We start from the raw sequence: 27,746 nt of genomic DNA, 5'->3' as shown, positions 1-27,746 counted from the left end.
AGGAAAATTAGATTGCCATTAGTTTTTTTCCACAGCAATGCTTTTTCCTAGAAGGAAATGTTGTAACATATTTAAGGTACACAAAGAAAGAAGGAGCCAAGGATTTGATATCCAGTAAAACTTGTTTTCAAGTACAAAAGGCACAAACTTATCAACATACAAGGACACAAGAAATATTATTCCCAAGAACGCTTCCTGAGGAATGAGCTTCAGACAACCAAGATGACTAGGGCGACTTTGACATTGGATACTTTGCCTGTGGGCCAAAGATGACATAAGGGTCAAGAAACTATTTGTCTAAACAATTAGACAAGGTACAACTATTAATAACTGGGGGAAAGAGCAGATGCAAAATATATGCACAGATATGTGTGTGTGTCTACACACATTTATCTTTTTCAAGCTCTGTCCACTTTAAGGACTAGAAACAGAAGATTGATCCAGTATGAGCATCCCTAACACCACATATGATTTTAAAATATAATTTCTCAATAAAAAAACCTTATTAGACAAATGGTAGATTCCAGGCATGACACAGGAAGTATACAGGGCAAGCTAGAACATCTTGTCATACCAGAGAGCAAGGAAGCTATTGATCACTACTTGGGTCATGTTAAAAGGACTCAGGAGCCACCTTGAAGAGGCTTCCACTGACCAAATATGTGATCATTTGAGCTTCAGTAATGATAATAAATGTAATGTATTTAAACCTATAAGTATATCTAAATCCATAAGTTCTTTTTTTTTTTTTAAGATTTTATTTATTGGACAGAGAGAGAGAGAGCACAAGCAGGGGGAGCAGCAGAGAGGGAGAGGGGGAAGCAGGCTCCCCACTGAGCAGAGAGCCCAACGTGGGGTTTGATCCCAGGACCCTGAGATCATGACCTGAGCCAAAGGCAGGCGCTTAACCGACTGAGCCACCCAGGTGCCCTAAATCCATGAGTTCTTAAATTATTTTGTAAAAAAGGTATTAGTCACCTCTGAAGTACTAGTTCCTGAGAATTAGCAAATAAAGGGAAAGAATCAAGCATTTATCCTTCTCTCTCTACATGAGCTTTACCACTGATTAATCAACAGTAAACGAAGTATCTCTTCATAAATGTATTCTAACTAATAAATGGGAAAGAAATTATAGAGTAAGAATAGCCTCAGTTTGGGGTGCCAATTTGGGGTTGCCAATTTTTAAGAAATAAGAGGACAGGGCAACATGTTGTACAGCACTAAGAGGCTGCCATCAGCCAAATCCAGACTTGGAGAAACTCTAAAGGTCAAATGGCCTGGATTCTTCCACATAAATTTAAAGACAAAGAAAGGGATGGAGAGGGATTTTATAAGTTAGAAGAAACTTAAAGGTAATCAAATTTTAAAAATGAGCAAGACTAAACTATAGTGCTAAGGATGCACATAGGCAGAATAACACTATAACAATGAAGCAAAGTGATTACAATAAAAAGTCAGGATATGATATGATCTCACTGATACGAGGAATCTGAGAAACAAGGCATAGGATCATAGGCAAAGGGAGGGAAAAATGAAACAAGACGAAACCAGAGAGGGAGACAAACCATAAGAGACTCTTAATCTCAGGAAACATACTGAGGGTTGCTGGAGTGGAAGGGGGAGGGATGGGGTGGCTGGGTGATAAGACATTGGGGAGGGTATGTGCTATGGTGAGCGCTGTGAATTGTGTAAGACTGATGAATCACAGACCTGTACCCCTGAAACAAATAATACATTATATGTTAATTTAAAAAATAAAGTCAGGATATGGTTACTTTTGTGGGGAAGGTGGAACTTCTGGGTGGGTATACTGCCAGGGTTCTCCAGGAAACCAACAGGATATATATAGATGTAAGAGGATATTTATTACAGGAATTGGCTCACATGACTGTGGAGGCCAAGAAGTCCCATAATCTGCCATGTGCAAGCTGGAGAACCAGGAAACACAATGGTGTAATCCAGTCCAAGTCTGAAGGCCTGGGAATCCCTAGCCTGATTCAACTATTAATCTCTTCCAGAGGCACCCTCACAGATATAGCCAGGAGTACTGTTTTACCAGCTATCTGGACATCCCTTAGCCCAGTCAAGTTGACACATAAAATTAGCCATCATGGCGGGTGACAAAGTTCTATTTCTTGACTTAGCAGTTTCAAGAATGTTCACTCAGAATAACTCATTGCCATATAATAATTGCTTTGTGTTGCCTTCTGTAGCTGTGTTTTATTTTATAATAATAATATTATATTATTACAATAATAATCCATCTGAAAGGACTCCGCATCCTCTGTAGGTGGAAGAAGAATCTGCTGTAAGGTCAGGAGATGGGATCAATTCCCCAATGAAAATGTCTAACCAGGAAGCAAGATGGCCCTTCCCAGGATGCTGATGAGCCACCAGCACATTCTCTGATTTTCCTCACCTTGTGGGTAAGATCACTGAGTCTTCCTGACAGAACTCTTAATTAATATAGTGAATCATTACTATTTTTATGTCAGGAGATAGGCAAAAAGTACTTTAACTCAGGTCAAAAAAGCTCAAATTAATTTCACAGACACCTTTTAAATGGATTGCAAGTGGATGAGGATTGGAAAGGGGGTATATGACCTTCTAGATAAAGCGGCAGACCCAGTTCCAACCCTCACTGTCAAATCCTATTTCATCTAAAGATAGGGTCAACTCAACTAGGTGTACTGTGCTATGGTTATCTAATTCTCGATGGTTGAATGGCTTTTAAAAATTGGTAAAAAAGAAGGATTTTATCCAATTAAAAATTTTTTCCCATCACAAAAAACTTATTAGCCACTAGAATAGATTACTAAAGGAAGTTCTGCTATCTCCTGATGCCTTTGAGAACCTAAAGTCATCTATTCAGAATCCCTAGGTGTGGGTGCATATGGATATAGGTCCAACAGATGCCCACAGGTGTCTCCCAAGAAGACTGTGATTACCCAGATGTGCTGGGCATCATAGGAAAGCAGAAGAGCCCTGTGGTTGAAACCACAGACATGTATCAAAAAGATTTAAATTCACATCCTAGCTTTTGTCCCTGACTAGCTCTGCGACATTGAGCAAATCAATTAACCTCTCCAAATATTTATTTCCTTAACTTGTAGAATGAGGATAGTAATCACAACTATTTCATTAAGTTGTTGTGAGAACTGAATGTAATGATGGATGTCAAGGGCAAGATCCCTGTCACTCCACAAGAGCTCACTATGTGTGGGCTATTATTATTAACATCAACATCATCATCATCGTCATTGCCAGAGGGAGGGTCTTTTGAGAAACAAAATACTTCTGACCAGTGCTTCTCAAAGTGTAGTCCCCAAAGCAGCAGCCTGTGTATCACCTGGGGACTTCTTAGAAATGCAAATCCCCCCATCCACCCCCATCTCCAACCCCAGACCTACTGAATCAGAATCTCTGGTCCAGAGCCCAGCAATCTGTGTTTTAATAAGCCCTCCAGTAATTCCAGGCACGCTAGAGTTTGAAAACCATTGATGTAGTACTATTGTTTGTTGAAGCCTCTTGCAAACTTTTGCTGGGAGAAAGCTTTAATTTTTCAAGAAGGATGCTAAAATTTTGTTTTTTTTATTGACTGAGAACAATTAACTTGAAATCTAGCCTTGATTGTATTCTATCAGCCAGTGATGCAGAAGAGAGAATCCCTGTCTAATGCCCCACTAGGCTTTAAGTATAATGAAGGCAAGATTGTGACTTGTCATCTCTGTGTTCCCCAGCATTTTACACTGTCTGACAAGTTGTAAATACTCAATAAATATTCATTGCCTGAACAATGAATGAAGAGTTAGGAGAAAGGCTGGGGATGGTTATAGCATTCAACCAGCAGATAAATTCCCATCTCAGGTCATCTAACTTAGGATTTTGTTTTAAAATGCTTGCTTTCTATAAAACTCAGGAGACATTCATTTGTTTGACTTAGTCAGCAACTTAAACATACCTTATAAAAATGTATGACTTCCAATTGAAGTTGGAAAAAAAGGATTAAGAGTGATTTTAAAACCTCAAATAACTAAATTCCCAATGAAACTGAATTTGGGGCAGTACTCAGTTAGCTTGTGGGTTAAAGAGGCAACCCAAAGAAAACAAATGGACGGAAAGGATTTTAGTTGTTGTTTTAAATGCAATTCTGAGGCTACATCCTAGAAATAAAGAGAGGGGACTTGCTTTCTCCTTCTATATATGCATACATATTACAGTAGAAGCAGAAATGATTATTTATAGCCTGAAGCATGACAAAATCCAGATTAATCAAAGGAAGGTAAATAGACTATACTGAATATAATTTATTAAGGCAGGGAATTATAAAAATTTTGTTTTAGGAAGATTTTAATAATTCTATATTTCAATTAATCTGCTTATCTCATTAGACACACATCTGTTAAAGTTTAACAGATTTAGAAAGCAGCAATCATATTGTCAAGGTGAAGCCCCACATCTTCATATAGAAAAATATCTTTTCCTTTAGGAATTAGTACATAAAACTCACAACCACAATTCCAGGAGGCATAGGAAAATTAAATGCAGTCTGGCACTCATCCACACATGTAGACTGTATAGAAAAATATTAAAGTAATAAGAAAAGTGTCAGAGGCAGTAATACCAGGATCATCCATATTTATTTTGCTTCTTGTTTTTGACCATCTATCAGTGTGAACAGCCCTCAGTAAAAATGAATGGTTTTATCAATATTCTCAGCAAAACATGTTTGGTTTCATCAGTGTAAGATCTACCGCCACCAATCTTGGAAGACTGGTCCCCTGGCCCTGGGACGCCACCTTTCCTGCAGATTTGACACAGAGAAATGAACGAAAAGCATGTATTATTTGGAGCCGCTCTGTACATTAGAGAAGAAGAAAAAGAAAAGTGACCGACTGACAGCAATTTCTTGGCGGCACCTGATGAAATAATGCAAAGTTAATTAATAAATTAATAGGGACATTGAATCTATCCTTTTTTTACTTTTGGTTTAGGAGTAGTGGGAGACCCTCAGGTACTAAAGGCACATCATCCATTGACTTGTAAGTAGGTCGAGGAAGATAAGGGATATCCCAATGAGCTTAACTTACTCCCAAGGAGAATTTACTGACTCATTCGTTCGTTCTTTCATTCATTCATTCATCCGCTCCTCTGTAATTCTGTACTTGGGTGCACCGTTAGATGTGCTTCAGTATTTAAGAAGTAGAACAACTGATTTGTCCATTTTTCTATACATTCTATTGATACCTTTTCGGTGATTATAAACCCTTCAAGGATTTCATTCTTGTAAGACATTAAGAGGATCTGTCTTCACTCTCCAATCTTTCTGAAATTAATAAAAATAGTTTTGAATGTTCTTCTTTTAAAATTTTACAATGTTTTCTCCCTTTATTTTTCTACTAACACGATTATTTAGACCCTACACCAGCGGTGTTTACAACTGTGTGATGACAGGGGAAAAAAAAAATCACAATCTTTATTTTAAAGAGTTACACGTCTGCTGATTTTTTGTATAGTTAAGGAGAATATAAATTTCTAATGCTGGAATTAAGGAATCTGGGAGTTGAAGGATGTAAAAGATATCTAAGAAAGAACAAAATGTTTCAACTTCCACTGGCATATAATGACTCCCAAAACTCTGTCTGCAGCCCAGCCTCCTTTCTGAGATTCCAGCCAGACACAGAACTGCCTTCCTGATACTAACACTCTAATGGTATAGAGGTCTACAAGGCTTGTTTCAAAGGCTCAACATTCAAGTGCACACATGCACAAACACACATACTCGCACACACACACACCCTTGGCATTTGCCATCATGAACACAAAATAGCCTTTTAAAAGTGGGTCTTAAAAAAAAAAAAAAAAGTGGGTCTTTATGTGGGAATGAGCCAGGTTCTCAGTCTAGAGATAGACTCAAGAGATGTCTCAGCATGTGTTTTCTTTCATGCCTGTTTCTAACGCCAACCAATGCTGCAAATAGCAGCTGACAATTCCAGACCCTCCCAAACGCCTGCAGTGCAATTAGGACTGTCCTCACCACCCTCCCCCCTTGATGGCAATTATATGACATGCTTAGAGGAACTGATGAATAAACAGACAGAGGTCTTTTTGAGGAGCCTGATTTAATAATTCTGCAGAGACTACACACTTGACCCAAACAATAAAACTGGTGGTGGATAACTTTAGAGTTACTCCCTATAAGCTCACCAGGGTCTGGGATGAACTTCAGACAATCCACAGTTAGGCAAAGATGGCAAAAGATTACAGTACAGAGACTGACAGACTGCTGATGCTGGCATGTGCTGGGACCTCTCTTTGATGTATGCAAGGTATTCCTGCTGTAACAAGGGTCTTTTCAGTTACACATAATAAATCCCCTCTTGTTTAAACAACTAGGCTTAGGTGATCAACATCGTTCCTTTTATTTTAGTGAACTATAAGATAAAAAATGAACTCACATGGCCTGGAGGGAGGGAATAAGTCAGGCCTAATAAAAACCCTTTATGAGGTCATAGTGGTTATACATGTTCCATAGGCACCTGAGACTTACTGTGGCCAAACTCATTTATCATCTTCCTTCTAAAACACCCTGTTCCTCTTCCTATTGCCATGTCTCCATGACTGGTACCATCTGTCCAACCACATCCAGATACCATGTCCTACCATTTCTAAATCCTATTTGGATTCACCACCCTGAGTTGTTACATCAGAGAGAGGAGTTCAAAGTGGGCATTTAGTAGGTGAGGCAAGTTGAAAGATGGAATGGACTACCATGGAGGGGGCAGGTGAAATCAGAAAGCAGGTGGTCATGACCTTCAAAGAGTCCTGGGTAGGGGGTTAGAGGCACAGTCACCCTGGATGAATTCTGAAGACAAAATGTATATGCTTGTTGGCCCCTAATCTGCTTCCAACATTCTCATATGTGGGCAGGCCAAGATTATTCAGATGGTTCAGACAGGGAGGAAGAGCAGCAAGTTGAGGTGGTTCATGTTTAAAACCCACAATTTTCACTACACAGTAATAGGTAAGTTCATCTGCTGAGAGAGAAAGAGACAGGGATGTGTAAGGGAGTCTCTAGAACTGTAGAGGTCTAAAAGAGTCTCTGTGGGAATGGAGAGGGAATTGGCCAGGGACACACACCCAAGCAGCCCTGAGGACCTCCCTAAAGCTGGAGACCACTATCTTGTAGTGCCATTATATCCAGGTGTGTGGTTTTCTTCAGTGTTGCTGAACAGTTTCAGGAGTAGAGGAAGCAGATTGCAGGAGTGATACAAACTTTACCATTAACAAAGCAGGTGTGATAGTTACACAACAAGGTAAGGGAGTAAGGGAGAAGCCAACAGACACATTCATGGTTAGAGAAGACAGGAAGGTGTGATGGTTACTTTTATGTTTTAACTTGGTTGGGCTGTGGCACCCAGATATTTAGATAAACATCATTCTGGATGTTTCTGTGAGAGGGTTTTTAAAGGGTTAGTTCCCCTTTCTCCACAACCTCTCCAACATTTGTTGTTTCTTTCCCTGTCCATTTTGGCCATTCTAACTGGTGTAAGGTGGTATCTCAGTGTGGTTTTGATTTGGATTGCCCTGATGGCTAATGATGATGAACATTTTTTCATGTGTCTGTTAGCCATTTGTATGTCTTCTTCAGAGAAGTGTCTGTTCATCTCTTCTGCCCACTTTTTGACTTGATTATTTGTTTTTTGGGTGTTGAGTTTGAGAAGTTCTTTATAGATTTTGGATACCAGCCCTTTATCTGTAGTGTCATTTGCAAATATCTTCTCCCATTCTGTGGGCTGCCTCTTTGTTTTGTTTTGTTGACTGTTTCCTTTGCTGTGCAGAAGCTTTTTATCTTGATGAAGTCCCAAAAGTTCATTTTTGCTTTTGTTTCACTAGCTTTTGGAGATGTATCTTGAAAGAAGTTGCTGTGGCCGATGTCAAAGAGGTTACTGCCTATGTTCTCCTCTAGGATTTTGATGGATTCCTGTCTCACATTGAGGTCTTTCATCCACTTATGAGTTTATCTTTGTGAATGGTGTTAGAGAATGGTCGAGTTTCATTCTTCTGCATGTGGCTGTCCAATTTTCCCAGCATGATTTATTGAAGAGACTGTCTTTTTTCCATTGCATGTTTTTTCCTGCTTTGTCAAAGATTATTTGACCATAGAGTTGAGGGTCCATATCTGGGTTCTCTATTCTGTTCCATTGGTCTGTATGTCTGTTTTTGTGCCAGTACCATGCTGTCTTGGTGATCACGGCTTTGTAATATAGCTTGAAATCGGGCAACGTGATGCCCCCAGCTTTGTTTTTCTTTTTCAACATCTCCTTGGCGATTCGGGGTCTTTTCTGATTCCATACAAATTTTAGGATTGTTTGTTCCAGCACTTTGAAAAATGTCATTGGAATTTTGATCGGGATGAGCACTGGGTATTAAATGTAAGTGATGAATCACTAAATTCTACTCCTGAAAACATATTACACTACATGTTAACTAGAATTTAAATAAAAATTTGAAAAAAAAAAAATAAAGGAGAGCTGTAATGTTAAGATATGAGGAATCACTGCCTTACAACTCATTAAAAAATATAAAATAAATAAATAAATAAATAAATAAATTTTGAGTAAAGCAGACTGTCCTCCATAATGTGGGTAGGCCTCTCAATTGATTAAAGACATGAATACAAGAAAAGACTGACCTCCCTAAGCAAGAAAGGAATCCTGGCAACAAATAGCTTTTGGACTTGAATCACATCAGCTCTTTCCTGGTCTCCAGCCTGACAGTCTTTTGACTTGAATCACAACATCAGATCTTCCATGAGTCTGCATCCTGCCAACCTACCCTACAGATTTTGGATTCACCTGCCTCCATAACTGTGTGAGCCAATTCCTTAAAATATATCTCTCTCCATGAAAATCAATCAACATGATATACCACATTAACAAAATGAAGGATAAAATCAATCATCTCAAGAGATGCAGAAAAAGCACTTGACAAAATCCAACATTCATTCATGATAAGGAAAAAAACCTCTAAACAATGTTGGTACAGAGAGAACACAACTCAACATAGTAAAGGCCATATATGTCAAACCCATAGCTAACTTCATCTTCAATGGTGAAAAGCTGAAAGCTTTTCCTCTAAGATCAGAAACAAGGCAAGGATATCCACTCTCACCACTTTTATGCAACATAATACTCGAAGTCATAACCACAGCAATCAGACAAGGAAAGAAAATAAAGAAAAGAGAAAGGAATGGGAGGGGAGGGGGGAGGAGGGAAGAGAAGGCAAGGACATCTGAATTGGTAACGAAGAAGTAAAACTGTCACTATTTGCAGATGACATGATACTATATATAGAAAACCATTAAGGCTCCAACAACAACAACAAAGTTAGAATAAATGAATTCAGTAAAGTTGGAGGATACAAAACTTATATACAGAAATCTGTTTCTATACACTAATAAACTAGTAAACAGAAATCAAGAAAATGATCCCATTTACAATTGTATAAAAAAAGAATAAAATACCTAGAAATAAATTTAACCCAGGAGGTGAAAAACCTGTACTCTGAAAACTAAAAGACACTGATGAAAGAAATTGAAGATGACATAAATAAATGGAAAGATATACCACACTCATGGATTGGAAGAATTAATATTGTTAAAATGTCCATTACCCAAAGCAATCTACAGATTCAATAAAATCCGTATCAAAGTATCAAGAGCTTTTTCAAAGAATAGAACAAATAATCCTAAAATTGGTATGGAACCATAAAAGACCCCAAATAGTCAAAGCAACTTTGAAAAAGAAGAACAAAGCCGGAGGTATCACACTCCCAGATTTCAAATTATACTACAAAGCTGTAGTAACCAAATCAGTATGGTACTGGCATAAAAACTGATACATAGATCAATGGAACAGAACAGACAGCCCAGAAATAAATTCATGCTCATATGGTCAATTAACCTGACAAAGGAGAAAAGAACATACAATGGGAAAAAGAGAGTTTTCTTCAATAAATGGTGTTGGGGAAATAATAGCTACATGCCAAAGAATGAAAATCAACCATTTTCTTATATGATATACAAAAATAAACTCAAAATGGATTAAAGACCTAAATGTAAAACCTGAAACCATAAAACTCGTAAATGAAAACATATGCAGTAAACTCTTGGGACATTGGTCTTAGCAATATTTTTTTGGACCCATCTCTTCATACAAGGAAAACAAAAGCAAAAATAAACTATTGGAACTACATAAATTTAAAAAGCTTTTGCACAGCAAAGGAGACCATCAACAGAACAAAAAGGCAATCTGCTGAATGGGAGAAGATATTTGCAAATGGCGTATCTGATGGGGTTAATATGTAAAATATATAAAGAACCCATACAACTCAACACCAAAAAACAAACAATCCGATTAAAATGGTCAGAGGACCTGACTAAACATTTTTCCAAAGATGACGGTGAGATGGTCAACAGACACGTGAAAAGATGCTCAATATGACTAATCATTGGGGAAATGCTAATCAAAACCACAATGAGATATCACTTCATACTGTCACAATTTCTAGGATCAAAACACAAGTAATAACAAGTGTTGGCAAAGGATGCAAAGAAAAGGGAACACTTGTATAATGATGGTAAGAATGTAAATTGGTATACCCACCACGGAAAACAGTATGAGGTTCCTCAAAAATTAAAAACAGAAATACCATACAATTCAGCAATTCCACTTGTAGGTATTTACCAAAGAAAATAAAAACACTAACCAAAAAGATATATGCACCCCTATGTTCATAGCAGCATTATTTACAATAGCCAAGATATGGAAGCAACTGAAGTATCCATCAATGGATGAATGGATAAAGAAATGTAGTATATATACACAATGAAATATTATTTGGCCATAAAAAAAGAATGACATCTTGCCATTTGAAACAACATGAATGGACCTAAAGGGTATTATGCTAAACAAAACAGAAACAAATTCTTAAATACAGAGAACTAGTGATTGCCAGAGGGGATAGAGGATAGGGAAATTGGTAAAGGGGATTAAGAGGTACAAACTTCCAGTTAATAAAATAAGTAAGTCATGGGGATATAAAGTGTAGCTTGGAATATAGTAAATAATACTGTAATAACTTTGTATGATGACAGATGGTAACTATACTTACCATGGTATTTTGTAGTGTCACTATATTGTACATCTCAAACTAATACTGTATTTCAATTGATAACTTCAATAATAAATAGATACATAAGTAATCTCTGAATCAATAAATAGATAAGTAGACATAGCTACATCCACCTTTCTACCTACCTATACATACTCACACCCTATTAGTTCAGTTTCTCTGGAGAATCCTAACTAATCCAGGAGGTAAGTCCAGAGAGAGGGGAAGGACTGAGTCAAGAGTCCAATAAAGGTATTGGAAGTCCAGAAAAGCAACTTTAGAGAGGGTAAGGGAACATGAGAACAGGAGGACAGTTAAGTTACTACACCCAGAGTTCAGAGAGTTTCAGATTTCAGATGCAGAGTGGATGTAAATGAGAACAAAGTCAGAGGGCTGAAGGAAGAGAATGTGGAAAGTGAAAACGCCTTTGGGGCTCAAGAGCTGCACATGGAAGCAGTGCACTCTGTGACCATGGGGACTGGAACAAAGAGAAGACTGTGAGCCAAGGCATCAGGAGATAGGCAGGGCTGCCTGCTAACATTTTCCAGTGGCTCCTTATCATCTGCAGAGAAAGTCACCTTCACATGGCCCTTTGCACCTTTCCAGCTCACCTCTCCTCAGCTCCAGTCCAGCCACACTGACCTCCGTGTCTATGGTCTGGAAGTTGACTAAGCTCTCAGCCTTCAAGCTTTTGCAATCCACTCCTCACCCCACTTCTCTCTCTTCATATTGGCAGCTTCAAAGGAAACCAAAACAAATCTTCACCTTGACAAGCAGTCTTAAAAAACCAAAGACCATCTGAGCAATAGTCTCTTAAAAGGTCAGGAAAATTTCTTCCTATACTCAGTGGTTAGCTACATCTTGAATGAAACAAATTGCACTTTTCTGTGGAACTGCAGGTTCTATTTTCCTTTTAAGGGTGCCTGGGTGGCTCAGTCGTTAAGCGTCTGCCTTCGGCTCAGGTCATGATCCCAGGGTCCTGGGATCGAGTCCCACATCAGGCTCTCTGCTCGGCAGGAAGCCTGCTTCTCCCTCTCCCACTCCCCCTGCTTGTGTTCCTGCTCTCGCTATCTCTCTCTCTGTCAAATAAATAAATAAAATCTTTAAAAAAAAAAAAAGTTTCAGATTGCACAATCCCAATCACATCCCAGAATCTGAGCTTTCTAGGTTTGATTCAGGTAGCATCAGAGAACTGTATTAATTACCTGCAAAGGTGACAGAGGCAGCAGCACGTGGCAACAGGTGGACTCACATCCAAGCTCTTATTTTTTTGCATACCATTGTCCATTGCTGTCTCTCTTCCAATTTCAATGTTTAGTGCAGATATACGCTTTGTGCATTGATTTCTTTTCCTATTCTTGATTTTCCCTCTACAGCCTCTCTTGAACCTAGTGCTTTATTTAAAAAGTGGTAAATAAAACATGAACTTGGTTTTTACTTTTAAAGCATGAGGTGGTTCAATAAATAGAAGAGTGGATGGATGTTAATCAATTACACTTGATTCATGGCTTTCCAACAGATATCTGGATCAGAGACTCTGGCAGTAAACTTTAAGGAACAAGGAACTCTGAGTTCTTTCCTTGGCCTGAGAAAAATTTAACCCCTTTTGCTCATTTTCTTCCTTCCATAAAGACTGTATGGGGCTGGGGAGAGACTTTAGGGGACTGGAGTGACTCCATTCTAAGTGACTACCCTTGTGTGTTCACTCACCTTCCCAGACCATCCTTCAAGTCCCCCCAGTAACTCAGACAACAGCATTATTAGATGGTCAGAGTTTCCCACAAGTGACCCTTCTTTCTACAATTAAGGAGGCTGAAGCTCTTAGTGGTAGAAATAAGTATGATTTCTATTTTCCTTAGACTAAATGCTCTCCTTCCTTAATAAGCTTCTCCTCATTCACAGTGAAATTGAAAACACAGCCTTTTCCTGATGACCAGATGGCCCAGGAAATTTAATCACTTCAAGCACTGCACAGTTCCTCCCCACCACCGTCCATGGTGGGGAAACCGGAGGCACAATCCTTATTCCTCCCAGATGCCAACCTCTCTTGAGTGCTTCCCTCAATCATTATTTTTTAAAAGCCAGAGCAATGGAGTTGGGAGAAAGCAATATTTCTTTAAAGCCATAAAATAAAACAAATCTTTCAGAAGAGAGAAAGAGTAAGTGAATTAAAAAAATGAGTCTGGGCGCCTGGGTGGCTCAGTCGTTAAGCGTCTGCCTTCGGCTCAGGTCATGATCCCAGGGTCCTGGGATCGAGTCCCACATCAGGCTCCCTCCTCAGGGGGAAGCCTGCTTCTCCCTCTCCCCATCCCGCTGCTTGTGTTCCTGCTCTCACTATCTCTGTCTCTGTCAAATTAATAAATAAAATCTTTAAAAAAAAAAAAATGAGTCAAAGTGACATTCTTCATTAATATTTAGCTCAACAAGGATGCCACTTACATTTATTCTAACTTATCTGGAATAATTGCGTTTGAATTAAAATTTCCCTTCAAATTCATATCGAGGTTTTCAGTGAGTAAAGCAAAGAAATTCTGATGGATAACGTAGGGTAATATGAATAGAATCTTACATCAGTTGACATCCACTTAATACTGTGGACTGTTTCAGCTAATAAAAGCCTATCATGATTCCTGAGTTTCTTTGGGTATATTTTCCTTTGACAGTCTTACATAGGTAAGTTTATTAAACTTTCCAAACCTGTTTCTTCCACCTGAAAAAAAAAATGCGTACCTTAGGCTTACCAATATATGAAAATAATAGAGGGAAAAAAATTCGTATTAGTATGGCACATTCCAGGAGAGATAATTTTTTTTAAAGATTTTATTTATTTTTGAGACAGAGAGAACAAGCACAAGCAGGGAGAAGGGGCAGAGGGAGAGGGAGAAGCAGACTCCTTCACTGAGCAGGGAGCCCGATGCAGGACTCAATCCCAGGATCCTGGGATCATGACTTGAGCCGAAGGCAAACGCTTAACCGACTGAGCCACCCAGGCTTCCTCCAGCACAGATAAATTAACTATACCAAAGGAGATTTCCCCCTATAGTTTGCTCTCTTATATCATCAGGAAATCAACCCTCACCTCCTTCCTCAAACCAATTTTGAAGATGGTAACTAATGCTCTTATTTACATGGGAATTGGTAACTCCTTCAATTACTGCTGAAAATAATAACATATTAAGGTTGCTATGAACTGTCAAGGAAAATTAGTTTGCAACAGGGATTTTTATTAACAGAATTGAGAAGTGAAACCAAAACTGAAGTGGCAGCACCTATTCTGCATTTGGAAAATATGCTCTTAGAAAATGTACAAGCAAGTCACATCCACACTTGTTTCTAAAAGCTCAGGACACTAAAGTGTTCTAAAGAGCATGGCAATAAAGCCACCATTCAGAAATAAAAGTGGATTATACAGGTTCCAGATGAAATGCTTAGATGGCAGATTTTTCTCTCTTTCCAGTACTTCATTTTATAAAAAAAGCAACTTGACTAAATAGCTCCTGTGTCTTATTCTCTACTAACAGGAAGTGATTATAATGAATCTCCATTTTTTATATTCCTTGCAAAATGTAATTAACTGGAAGCCTTAGACAGATAGAAAAATCTTGTTTATACAAAAATTCCTCCTCAGAAAGGATAGAAATCTCCGTGATTCAACAGAAAACAATTAGTCGCTAATTCAAGACAGTAAAAACTTTTCTCTCATCACAAAAGACATAAACTAATGAAATGTTTTGATATTTTTCCTTGTTAGTGATTTTACGCACACGAGGTATAAAAATTGGTTAGTGTGGAGGGAGACTAAATAATGTTAAGTATTCCAAGCAACAGTCTGAAAGCTAATTAAGGAGTAAGGACCTAGGTTCAGAGCCATGTTTTTTCCTCTTCCAAAAACACATTGAGCCTGGAATCTGAACTAAAGGGTCACAGAATATTTACTTTAAAACTTTCTAGTCGGTAGAAGAAAACACTTCTTTGCTACAAAGGCGCAAACATGACCTAACATTCCCTATAAATCTTGAGCAAGGAAAATAGGATGTAATAGTGGGGGGAAAAAGTCCAGATTTTAGTTCCTAAAATAAACTTTATGCAATCACAGGAAGCATTTAGATCCCTTTTTTTCCTCCTCTTGTAGGAAAATGAAACAATCTCTGGGCCACAGGAAATAACACAAATTTTAGAAAATCCCTGTGGTATTAGAGAAAAAAACTTCAAGTGGATCTTTTCTGAGTCCCTTAGATGACGTAAAGGACAACAGATGTTCAAAGACTCAGGGACTTCAAGAAGTAATTAGTTCATACTGGCAAGAGGGACAACTCCATCCGAGGTGCAGGAAAACAGGACAGCAGAGCCACACACATAACACTACAAACAATATTGTCTGCACACAACTAGCCCCGGGCTTCATTTTGGCAAAAAGGGCAACTGCAAGGAGAGTAATGAGGGCAGGAGGTACAGAAGAAAGAAGGGATGGGGGGGGGAGGGACTGAGGAAAGAAGAGAAGGGATGGGACAATTTTATTTTAAGTTGCCGGCAGATTTTACTAAAACCAAGTAAAAATATGGGCATGTCAATAATTGATGGGACAATTTCAGAAAAATCAACAATTCATAACTGCAGATATAATGCATATGAAAAAATTCATATCATAATGTAACTGGGTAGGAGAAAAGGTTTATAATGTTTTAACTAAATTTAATTACAGGTATCTAAAGAATAAATCCTGTGAAATCTACTTTCTGCCTTAAAAATATTTTCTCTTAGAATACCCAGTTAGGAGGGTATTTTTGGCATTGCTACATAGGGCACATTAGCAGACCAACATTTTTATAATCTCATAGAAGACTTATCAATTAAATCCTTCTCAGGATGAAAGGTCAAAAAGTGGTTTATGTAGGGTAAATCAGGAAGAACTTCATATTTTTTAGAGATTTCTTTTAACACTTCTTTTAACAATATAATCCAGTCGTCATCCCATTCAGAATATATAGTGTTGCTTTGTTCTTTTATAATAGCTGCTTTGTACTCTATTGTATGGCTGCTCTACAATTTATTTAAGTCTCTGTGGAAGGAAAATGGGTGGTTGAGTGAGTAGAAGGAGAAAATATATTTTTTTCTCCAAATTATAATTTTTAAGGTTATATTTCATACAAAGAATTTGTACAAGTGGGGCACATGGGTGGCTCAGTTGGTTAAGCGTCTGACTCTTGATTTCAGCTCAGGTCATGATCTCAGGGTCATGAGATCAAGCCCTGTGTCGGGCTCCATACTGGGCATGGAGCCTGCTTGAGATTCTCTCACTCTCCCCTTTTCTCTCTCTCTTTCTCTAAAAAAAAAAAAAGTACAAGTGAGCTAAGAATTAAAAAAATATCTATGACCGCTCTCATCCACTCACCCTCCCAACTTAAAAAAACAAAAAAAAACTAGTTTACCAAAACTGTAGCTATCTTTGTGTTCCTTTCCTGCCTCATCCCCCACTGACACCCTAGAAGTAACAGTTACCCACAGGTTTTTAGGAAAATTTAATCACATGTACATATGACTATTATCATATATTACTTGAGGTTTTTTGAACTTTATAAAATGGTATACTATAGTCTTCCATAACTTGCCATTTTCACACATTATGTTTCTAAGATTATCCATTTTTATAAAGAGCTGCAGTTCATTATCACTCCTGCATAATATTCTACTGTGTGACTATACTACAAGGAATTTATCCACTCTTTTGTTTCTGGACATTTGGGTTATTTGCAGATTTTTGCTACTCTGAATAGCACTGCTATGAACATTCTCATACGTGTATTCTGGTGCACATGTGCAAGAAATACTAGGAAACACCCAGAGCAGAGTAGTAAGTTATGTGACTGTAATATTATAACAATGTGTTCTCCAGAGTGGTTGTTTACCACTTTACCAGCAATGTCTAAGACACATGCCTTTCAACACTTTTTGTAAGACTTAATTTTTACAACCCAGTGCATACACAGTGGCATCTCATTGGTTTTGATTTGTATTTTCTTGATTACTACTGGGATTGAGCTTCTTTTGTTTATTGGACATTCATATTTTCTCTCCTGTGAAATACCTGTTTTGTTTGTATTGCCCAATTTTCAATTAGGTCACCCTTTTTTTCCTTATTTATTTGTAAGTTGTTCTTGCATTATTCCAAATAACTAATTATAGGTGCTGCAATATGTTCTCTCAGTTTATGGTTTATCTCATTTTCTATATGTCTTCTACTGAAGAGACATTCTTAATTTTAATGCAGCCAAATTTATCAATCTTCTCTTTTATGATTAGGGTTGTTTGTATAAGAGATTCTTCCCCCTAAGGTCACAAAGGTCCCATATTTTCTTCAAAAGTTTATAATTTTACCTTTACTGGGTGTTATATGAAAACAATGAATCGTGGATCACTGCATCAAAAACTAATGATGTATTGTATGGTGACTAACATAATAAAATAAAATTTAAAAAAATAATTTTACCTTTTAAAGTTGATTTTATATGGCATGAGGAAGGGATCCATTCTTTTCCATATAGATAACCAGTTGTCCCAGCACTGTTTCCCCCATCTGCAATACCATTTTGTCATAAGTCAAGTGTTCAAATATGTACAGACTGTTTCTGGGCTCTCTTATTTTCTATTCTTGTGTTAACAACAAACTGTCTTAATTACTATAAATTCATAGTAAGTTTTGATATCTGGTAAGGCAAGTTGCTTTCCTCCTCCTCCTCCTCTTCTTCCTTCTTATTTTCTTAAACAGGACTTTCTCAGCTATTCTTGCATCTTTGTTCTTCATACAGATATTTCAGTCAGATTGTTAAGCTTTATTAAAAAGGACAATTATTTTTCATGTAATGCCTTTTTATACCTTTTACATTTTGTCTGGAAGCCACGTATTACAAATAAAAAATAATTTTTAAAAAATCTTATGACTGCCTATTGTGTCAAGGTCAATCTGCACTTCATGTCATTTAAGGCCCACTGTAATCTGATTAGTTTTCCAGCCTATTATCCATTACTTCCAAATAGGAAACTACATCTCTAAATAGGCTAGTTTTTCTAAAGCTCTCTCTTGTAAACCACAGTCAGCCCACTTATACCCCATCCTTGCTCATATTATTTCCTCATATTAAACCACCTATTCTTCAAACCTGATTGCAGATCTTTCTCCAATCCAGTTCCCTAAAACTACTAATGTACTTAAAGTCAGAGTTTGGCTCTTATTAGTTTTAAATTTTATTTGTGATAATTTATTGTCCTCAATTAAAGTATGAGCTTCCTAGGGCAACTATGGACTACAAAAGAGTTAAAGAAATATTTTTGATGGGCTCTTTTCCATGTTAAATGGATTTTAGACTAATCACCGTTGCCAACCTTTGGGTCCAGTCACAATAAGGTCTTTTTATTTGGATATGTTGTCTTGCTTTTGTACTTGATGTAGGTGGGGTAACTATGATTAGTGAACTACAAGAGAAAGCCAATGCTTAATGGAATTCATTTGCAAGGGACTTTTACAACTTAATTTGAAAATTCCTTCATCAGCAGAGACAGCCTAATAACATGTTCTTGTAGTAGTTTACAATGTATCTATATAGCTCTCCATCTGAAGAGATGATAAAGAAACAAGTGTGTGAACCATAATTAAATCCATTAGGCACAGTGTGAGAAATAATGTTTAAACAACAGTTCAACAGCAGCAACACCCATATTCTTCAAAATCTCTTCTAATGCCTGAAACAGATATAGTTGAAGATAATTTATTGTTCTTATTTTACTTCTCAATTAAAATAATAAAAATTAAAAATCATTATTGCTTGATATATTCACTTTGTAGAAGACAACTAATGTTGCTGTAAAGGCCCAAACTAATTTGCAATAGTATAAAAATTAGCGAAGGCATAGGGTATGAATGAGCTGAAATAAAAACCAACAACTATGAAACTTAAAAATATCTATATAAGACTACAAATAATAAAGAACAAGAAAGTAGTTTGAAAAAATCTTCAACTAAATGACCACTTTTCGTCTTTTTTTATTAAAGGGTATTCTTTTTTGTATTAAACATCTTTTATGTATTAGCCAACTTATCTGTTGTTATAAACCTGACATTCTTGGGGATAAAAGTCAGCTACTTTTCAATTAATAAGTTGGAAGTATAGCACATCATTATTTATATAGGTCATTCAATTTCAGAGTTTAACAAGATTTTCAAAGCACTGATATGCTTTACACTGAAGATTGGATTTAAATGTTATTTAAGTAAAGGTTTCTGATTAGGAAAGTGGTCTATGACCAAGTTCTATTGTCATTGTACTCCATGGAAACTTTAAGCCAAATTATTTAAAAATAGTTCTAAATGTGAAAACAATTTGCTGCTTCAGATCACACAATAGGATATGGCAGAAGAAAGGAAAGAAAGCAAGTAATTGAATTGATTATCCTTCAAGTTTCAACCCGAAATCTAAACATCAATAGTCATTCAAAATAGCTCAAGAGAGAATGTTCATCTAGTTTTCAATAAGCTTTTTTAGATAGAAAAAAAAAAATGAGAGTCAAAAGAAAAAGGGATTTGAAAATAACCATACATGGAATTGTGACATGTTAGGCATTTGAAAAGGGTTATCTTTTTATAAAAATACTATTCTAAAAAGTATAATCCAATATCAGAAAGCAATTCATTACTGCATCATTCTTTTTTTATAACTTTATTCTGATATAACTGATGCACAGTAAACTGCACATATTTATTTATTTATTAAATATTTATTTGTTTGAGAGAGAGAGAGAGAAAAGGGCATGTAGGCAGGAGGAGGGACAGAGGGAGAGATAGAATCTCAAGCAGGCTCCCCGCTGAGCACAGAGCTCAATCTCATGACCCTGAAAGCATGACCTGAGCCAAAACTAAGAGTCTGCCGCTCAACCAACTGAATCACCCAGATGCCCCAAACTGCACATATTTAAAGTATACAAGTTGATTGGTTTTGGCCACAGTATATACTGTAAAACCTCACTATAATCAAGTTATTGAACATCTCTATCACTTCCCAAAGTTTCCTTATTTCCTTTTTAATCCTTCCCTCTCTCCATCCCTTTCTCTCCCAACACCCATCCCTAGGCAACCACTGATTCACTTTTCAAGTAGTTAAGTATGCATTTTCTAGAAATTATATAAATGGAATTATACAGGGGTGCCTGGGTGGTGGAGTCGGTTGAGCGTGGGACTCTTGGTTTCTGCTCAGGTTGTGATCTCAGGGTCGTGGGATGGAACCCTGTGTGGGGTTCCATGCTCAGTGAGGGGTCTGCTTGTCCCTATCCCTCTGTTCCTCCACCGGCTCACACTCTCTCTCTCAAACAAACAAATAAATAAGATCTTTAAAAAAAAAATAAATGGAATTATACAGGTTCCACTTTTTTTGTCTACCACTTTCACTCAGCATTGATTTATTAATATTGTATCAATAATTCATTCCATTTGTTTCTATGAAGTACTCTACTGCATAGATAGAGCAAATCTGGTGTGTCTGTTCACCATATGGTACACGTATGAGTTGTTTCCAGCTTTTGGATATTATAAACAAAATTGGTAGGAATATTTATTTATAGATAAGTCTTCAGGGGATATATGTTTTGTTTCTCTTGGGTAAATATGCAGGAGAATAGTTAGATTGTATGTTAGTGCATGTTTAACTCTTTTAGAATATGACATATTGCTTTCCAAATGTAAATGTACCATTTTACATTTCCATCAACAGTGTATGAGACAGAATTCCAGTAGATCCATATCAACACCAAGAGTTGGTGTGGTCAGTCTTTTTCACTGGCTGTGTAGTGATATCTCATTGTGGGGTTTTGTTTTGTATTGGTGACTTTTTTGGCATTTTCCTAGTGACTAAAGATGTTGAGCACTTTTCACGTTATTTTTCAGTGGTATCTTTTTCTTCGTGAAGTCTCTAGTCAAATCCTTTGCCCATTTTAAAATTAGGGATTTTTCTTTGGTCTTTCTAATGGATTGTAAGAGTTCTTTATATAGTTTAGATACAAATTCTTTGTCAGATATGTTTTATGTTTTCTCTGAAGTTTGAAAATTGTCTTTTCTTAACTGTTTTTAAACACTTGTTTTAATTTTTATAAAGTACCATTTAACCTTTTCTTTTATAGTTTTATAGTGATTTTTCTATGTCCTATTTAAGAAATCTTTGCCTAACTTAAGATTATGAAGGTTTTCTCCTATATTTTCCTTCTAGAAGTTTCATAGTTTTAGATTTTGTATTTAGGTGTATGATCCATTTTAATTTGTAGATATGTAGATATAAAGTTTTATTTCTTTGCAAAAGATTGTCTCATTGTTAGAGAATAGTTGCTGAAAAGATTATCCATTCCTCATTGAATTGCCTCAGCACCTTTATTGAAAATCAAGTTATCATACCAGTTTATGTCTATTTATAAACTCTCTATTCTGTTCCATGGATCTACACATCTATCTGTACACCAAAACCACAATGTCTTGATTACTGTAGCTTTATAAAAAGTCTCGAAATCAGGTAACGTATGTCCTCTGACTTTAATCTTTTTTCAAAACTGTTTTCACTACCCTAGACCCTCTTTATTTCCATATAAATTTGAGACTCAAGTTGTCAACTTCAGCAAGAGAGTCTCCTGGGATTCTGATTGGAATTGCCTTGGATATAGTTCCATCTGAGGAGAACAGATGTCTTAACAATATTAAGTATTCCAAACCATGAATGTGATCACTCACCATTTATACGTTTCTTTGATTTATTAGTGTTTTGCCTTTGTCCACATCTTATTAGATTTATATCTAAATATTTGTTTTTTGTGCTATTATAAACTGCACTTTTTTTCAACTTCCCATCATTCATTGCTAGTATATAGGAATAAAATAGATTTTTGTATACTAACCTTGTATACTGCAACTCTGCTAAATTGACTTCTTTGTTCTAGTTACTTTTTTGTCTATTTTGGGGGATTTTTTTCCATAGACAATCATGTCATCTGTGAATGAAGACAGTTATATTTCTTCCTTTCCAATCTATATGCTTTTATTTCTTTTTCTATTGCACTGATAAAACCTCCAGTATGATATTGAATAAAAGTGGTGAGCTTAGACAACCTTGCCTTGGTCCCAATCTTAGAAGGAAAGTAGGGTTTCACCATTAGTTATGATATTAGCTGTAAATTTTTTTGTAGATACTATCAGGTTAAAAATGTTGTCTTTTATTCCTTCCTTGCTGAGAATTGTTATCATAAATAAATGCTAACTTTGTCATTTGCTTTTTATGCATCTATTAGGATAAATATATGGTGTTTCTTCTTTAGTCTGTTCTTTAATCTGTTATTTACACTGATTTATTTTCAAATGTTTAAGCAACCCTGCATTCCCAGGATAATGACCTCTTGGTCACAATGTGTTATTCTTTTTATACATGATGGATTCAATTAAATAATATTATGCTTAATAATTAGTATCTATGGTTATGAGGAATGTTTATCTGTAGTCTCCTTGTACTGTCTTTGGTTTAGTTATCAGGGTAATGCTAGCTTCAAAAAATGAGGTAGGAAGTGCTCCCTCCTCTTCTGTCTTCTGGAAGAGTTTCTACAGAACTAGCATTATTTCTTCCATAAATGCTGGTATATATTTTTCCAGTGATGACATCCAGGGCTGGGGGTTACTTTGTTGATTCTTAACTACAAATTACATTTCTTTACATAATTTATGACTATTCAGGTTATCTACTTCTTGAATAAGCTTTAGTAGTATTTTTCAAGGAATCTATTTCAACTGAGTTGTGAATTTTATGGGCATAAAATTGTTTGTAATAGCTCTTATTGTACTTTTAATGTCTGTAGGATCTTAGTAATAACCCCTCTTTCATTTGTAACGTTGGTAATTTAAGTCTGACTGTCTCTCCTCTAAATGAGTCTGGCTACTGGTTTGTCAGTTTTGTTCACTTTTCAAAACACCAGCTTTTGATTTCACTGATTTTCTCTACTGCTTTTCTTCTCAATTTCATTTGTTGCTTCCTTTTTCTGTTTGTTTTGGTTTAACTTATTCTTCTATCTCCAGGTTCTTAATAGATAAGATTATTTCATTGATAGATTTCTTCTTCTCTAGTGTAAGCATTTAATGCTATAAGTATTCCTGTAAGCACTATTTCAGGTGCATACAACAAATTTTGATGTTTTATTTCCCTTTCCATTCGGCCAAAATATTTTGTTACTGATTTGATGTTTGTTAACAATTTCCCTTGTTCCTTCCTTTTTGACATATGGGTAGTTTAGAATTACTTTATTTCCAAACACTTGGAGGTTTCTTTAATTCTTATGGTAAGAGAACATGTTTTATATGATTTTAGTTATTTTAAATGTTGATGTATGTTTTATGACCCAGAATATGGAAATTTTGGTGAATGTCCCTGTGCCCTTAAAAATAATATATATTCTGTTGTTTTGAGGAGAAGTGGTCTATAAATGTTGATCATTGGTGTAGGTCTTCTAATACTTTCTGTCCTTGTTCCATCAATTACTGAGAGAGGAGTGTTGGAATCTCTGTGACTATGGGTTTGTCTGTTTTTACTTTCTAGTTTCATCAATTTTGCTTCCTATATTTCAAAGTTATTTTGTTAGGTGGACACATATTTAGGATTGTTACATCTTCTTGGCTACTTAACACCTTTATCATTATGTAATATGGATTTTCAGTCCTGGTACTGTGCCTTGTTCTGAGGTCTACCGTGTGTGATAAAACTATAGCCATTCTACTTTTCTTTAGATTAATGTTTACAATATATGTTTTTTCCATCTTTTACTTTTGGCCTATTTGTATCTTTATATTTAAAATGGATTTCTTTTAGACAATATATAGTAGGATCTTGTTTTATCCAATCTGATAATCTTTTAATTTGTATGTTTTGAACATTTTCATTCATTGTAGTTATCCATATGTTTAGATAAAAATCTGCCATCTTGCAAACTGTTTTCTATTTGTTCTATCTGCTCTTTGTTCCTTTTATACTTTCTACTTCTGCTTGCTTTTGGGTTAAAGATTTACGATTCAATTTTATCTCCATTACTGGTTTATTACTTAACCCCATTTTTTTTTTTAAAGATTTTATTTATTTATTTGACAGAGAGAGATAGCGAGAGCAGGAACACAAGCAGGGGGAATGGGAGAGGGAGAAGCAGGCTTCTTGCCGAGCAGGGAGCCCGATGTGGGACTCGATCCCAGGACCCTGAGATCATGACCTGAGCCGAAGGCAGACGCTCAACAACTGAGCCACCCAGGCACCCACTTAACCCCATTTTTAAAAAAAAGGTTAGTAATTGTTTAAAATTTATAGTGTTTGGCTTTAATTAATACTTCAAATAGTATTATACTTTTTCTCATATAGTATAAGAATCTTACAGCAGTATACTCCAAATATATCCCCCTCATCTTTTGTGTTTTCATATATTTTATTTTTATATGTATTATAAATCCACAATATATTGCTATTATTTTGTATTTAGACAATTGTCTTTAAGGATGATTAAAAATAAGATAATAAGTACTTTTTAAAAAGATCTTATTTATTTATTTGACAGACAGAGAGCACAAGCTGGGGAGAGGGGCAGAGGGAGAGGGAGAAGCAGGCTTTCAGCTGAGCAGGGAGCCTGACGCGGGACTCAATCCCAAGACCCCAGGATCATGACATGAGCCAAAGGCAGATGCTTAACTAAGGTACCCAGATGCCTCAAGACAATAAGTACTTTTTATGTTTATTTTTATTTTAACCGTTTTCAGAGATCTTCAGTTCTTTGTATAGATCAGTTTCCATCTGGTGTTCTAGTCCCTCTGCCTGATGAATTTCCTACAGCATTTATTGTAGTATAGTCTATTAATGAATTCCCTCAGCTTTTGTAAAAAAAAAAGAAGTTTTTCCTTTTTTTTTTTTTTTTTTTAAGATTCATTTATTTGAGTGAGAGACAGCGTGAGTAGGGAGAAGGGCAGAGGGAGAGAATCTTCAAGCAGACTCTTTGCTGACCACGGAATCTGACACAGGCTAGATCCCACACCCATGAGATCATGATCTGAACCGAAACCAAGAGTTGGATGCTTCATCAACTCAGCTACCCAGGTGCCCCAAGTTTTTCCTTTTTGAATGTTATTTTCACTGGCATAGGATTCTGGATTGGCAGTTTTTAAAATCTCAGTACTTTATTAATGTCCTTCCATTGTTACATGCCTTACATAGGGCAGGTCTACTGTAATTCATATTTTTGTTATCTGTATGTAATGTGAATTTTTCCATTTACTGCCTTCAAGATTTTCTTTTTATCTTTGTTTTTCCAGCAGTTTCAATCTGTTATTTGTTTTTAAAAATCCCACTTGGAGCCTTCTGAGTTCTGTGAATTTTCCAGTTTGATACCTCCCATTTTATCAAGAGAATTCTTAGCAGTTATCTCTTTAAATATTTTGTCTGTCCCAGTGTTCCTTTCTTCTTCTGAGATGCCAATTTATTCCCAGCTCTTGCTTGTGCATGTGCACATATGTGTGTGTGTAACTTTATTCTTGTCCTTCAATTTGGGTAGTTCCTATCTCCCTATATCCAAGTTCACTGATTCTTTCTTCATCTGTCAAGTTTTACTGATGAGCCCAAAGGCATTCTTGATCTGTTACTGTTTTTTTCTTCCAGCATTTCTATTTTATTTGTTCTTATGGTTTCCATCTATCTGTGAAATTCCCCATGTGCTCAAGCATGTTGTCCACATTTTCCATTAGACCTTTTAACATATTAATCATAGACATTCCTTATTTGATAGTACAAACATCTGAGTCATCTGAGTCATCTTTGTGTCTGGTTCTGTTGAGTGCTTTGTCTTTTGATAAAGGGTTGATTTTTCTTGCTTTTTATGTCCTATAATTTTTAAATATTGTTTTTTTTAATTATTCTAGTATAGTTGAAATACAATGTTATATTAGTTTTAGGGGTACAACATGGTGATCCAACAATTCTATATATTACTCAATGCTCATCATGATAAGTGTAGTCACCATACAAAATTATTACAATATTATTGACTATATTCTCTATGCTGTACTTTTAATCTCTGTGACTTATTTATTAACTGGAAGTCTGTTTCTCTTACCTTTACCTATTTCACCCATCCCCTACACAACACTCCCCTCTAGAAATCACCAGTTCCTTCTTTGTATCTATGAGTCTGTTTCTGTTTTCTTGTTTGTTCATTTGTTTTGTTTTTCAGATTCCACATATAAGTAAAATTATATAGTATTTTTCTTCCTATGACTTATTTCACTTAGCATAATACCGTCTAGGTGTATCCATGTTGTCACAAATGGCAAAAAAATCTCATTCTTTTTTATGGCTAATATTCCATCACACACACACATACACACACATCACATTACATCACATCTTCTTTATCCATTCATCTATCAGGGGACACTTAGGTTGCTTCTATATCTTGGCTATTATAAATAATGCTACAATAAACATAGCAGTACATGTACCTTTCAAGTTAATGTTTCCATTTTTTTTTAAGGTAAATACCCAGTAGTGGAATTATTGGATAGTATGATATTTCTATTTTTAATTTTTTGAGGAACCTCATACTGTTTTCCATGGTGGCTGCACCAATGTACATTCCCATCAACTGTGCATGAAGGTTCCCTTTTCTCTACATCCTTGCCAACATTTATTTTTTGTGTTTTTGATACTAGCCATTGTGACAGGTGTGAGTTATTATGGTTTTGATTTGCATTTCCCTGATGATTAGTGATGTTGAGCATCTTTTCATGTGCCTGTTGGCCATCTCTAAGTCTTCTTGGAAAAGTATCTAATCAGATCCTTGGCCTTTTTATAATGATTGTTTATTTTTGGTGTTGTTATGTTTTGGATATTAATCTCTTATTGAATGTATCATTTGCAAATATCTTCTCCCATTTGGTAGGTTGCTTTTTTGTTTTTTGATAGTTTCCTTTGCCATGCAAGAGCTTTTAATTTTGGTGTAGTCCCATTTATTTTTGCCTCCTCCTGTCTGAGGAGACACATCCATAAATATATTGCTAAGACCAATGTCCAAGAAATTACTGCCTATATTTTCTTTTAGGAGTTTATGGCTTCAGTTCTCACATTTAGGTCATTAATCCATTTTGAGTTTATTTTTATGTATGTGTAAGAAAGTGATCCAGTTTTCCCAACACCATTTATTGAAAAAAACTTTTTGTCATTGTATATTCTTTCCCCCTTGTTATCATAGATGAATTGACCATATAAGTATGGATTTATTTCTGGGCTCTTACATCCTGTTCCATTGACTTATGTGACTATTTTTTGTGCTAGTACCATACTGTTTTGATTACTGTAACTTTGTAGTGTATCTTAAAATCTGGGATTGTGATACCTCCAGCTTTGTTTTTCTTTCTCAAGGTTGCTTTGGCTATTTAGGGTCTCTTGTGGTTCTCTAAGAATTTTAGGATTATTTGTTCTAGTTCTGTTGTCTTATAATTGTTTACAATGAATGCTGGACATCATGTGTAAAAT

General features: G+C 36.1%; 1 protein-coding gene across 5 annotated transcripts in view; it reads right to left on the bottom strand.

Moving 5' to 3' along the window:
- Nucleotides 1–27,746, bottom strand: part of NUBPL (NUBP iron-sulfur cluster assembly factor, mitochondrial) — a 283,831-nt gene that overhangs the window by 52,593 nt on the left and 203,492 nt on the right. For 2 of the 5 annotated variants that reach the window (XM_064570929.1, XM_064570930.1), the window contains exon 14: nucleotides 17,663–17,749. The exons of 1 other annotated variant lie outside the window; for it this stretch is intronic. The gene's annotated coding sequence lies outside the window, so the exon portion shown is untranslated. Of the gene's footprint in view, nucleotides 1–12,380; nucleotides 12,570–14,524; nucleotides 16,499–17,662; nucleotides 17,750–27,746 lie in introns of those variants that run through there. 2 more of the 5 variants (XM_064570932.1, XM_064570931.1) reach the window with 2 other exon arrangements.

The sequence above is a fragment of the Mirounga angustirostris genome, unplaced genomic scaffold (assembly GCF_029215605.1).
Source record: "Mirounga angustirostris isolate CCGP_5_RB_7025 unplaced genomic scaffold, mMirAng1.0.hap1 SCAF_9, whole genome shotgun sequence".
NCBI classification, from domain to species: Eukaryota; Metazoa; Chordata; class Mammalia; order Carnivora; family Phocidae; genus Mirounga; species Mirounga angustirostris.
This window is presented reverse-complemented; position numbering and strand designations above follow the sequence as displayed.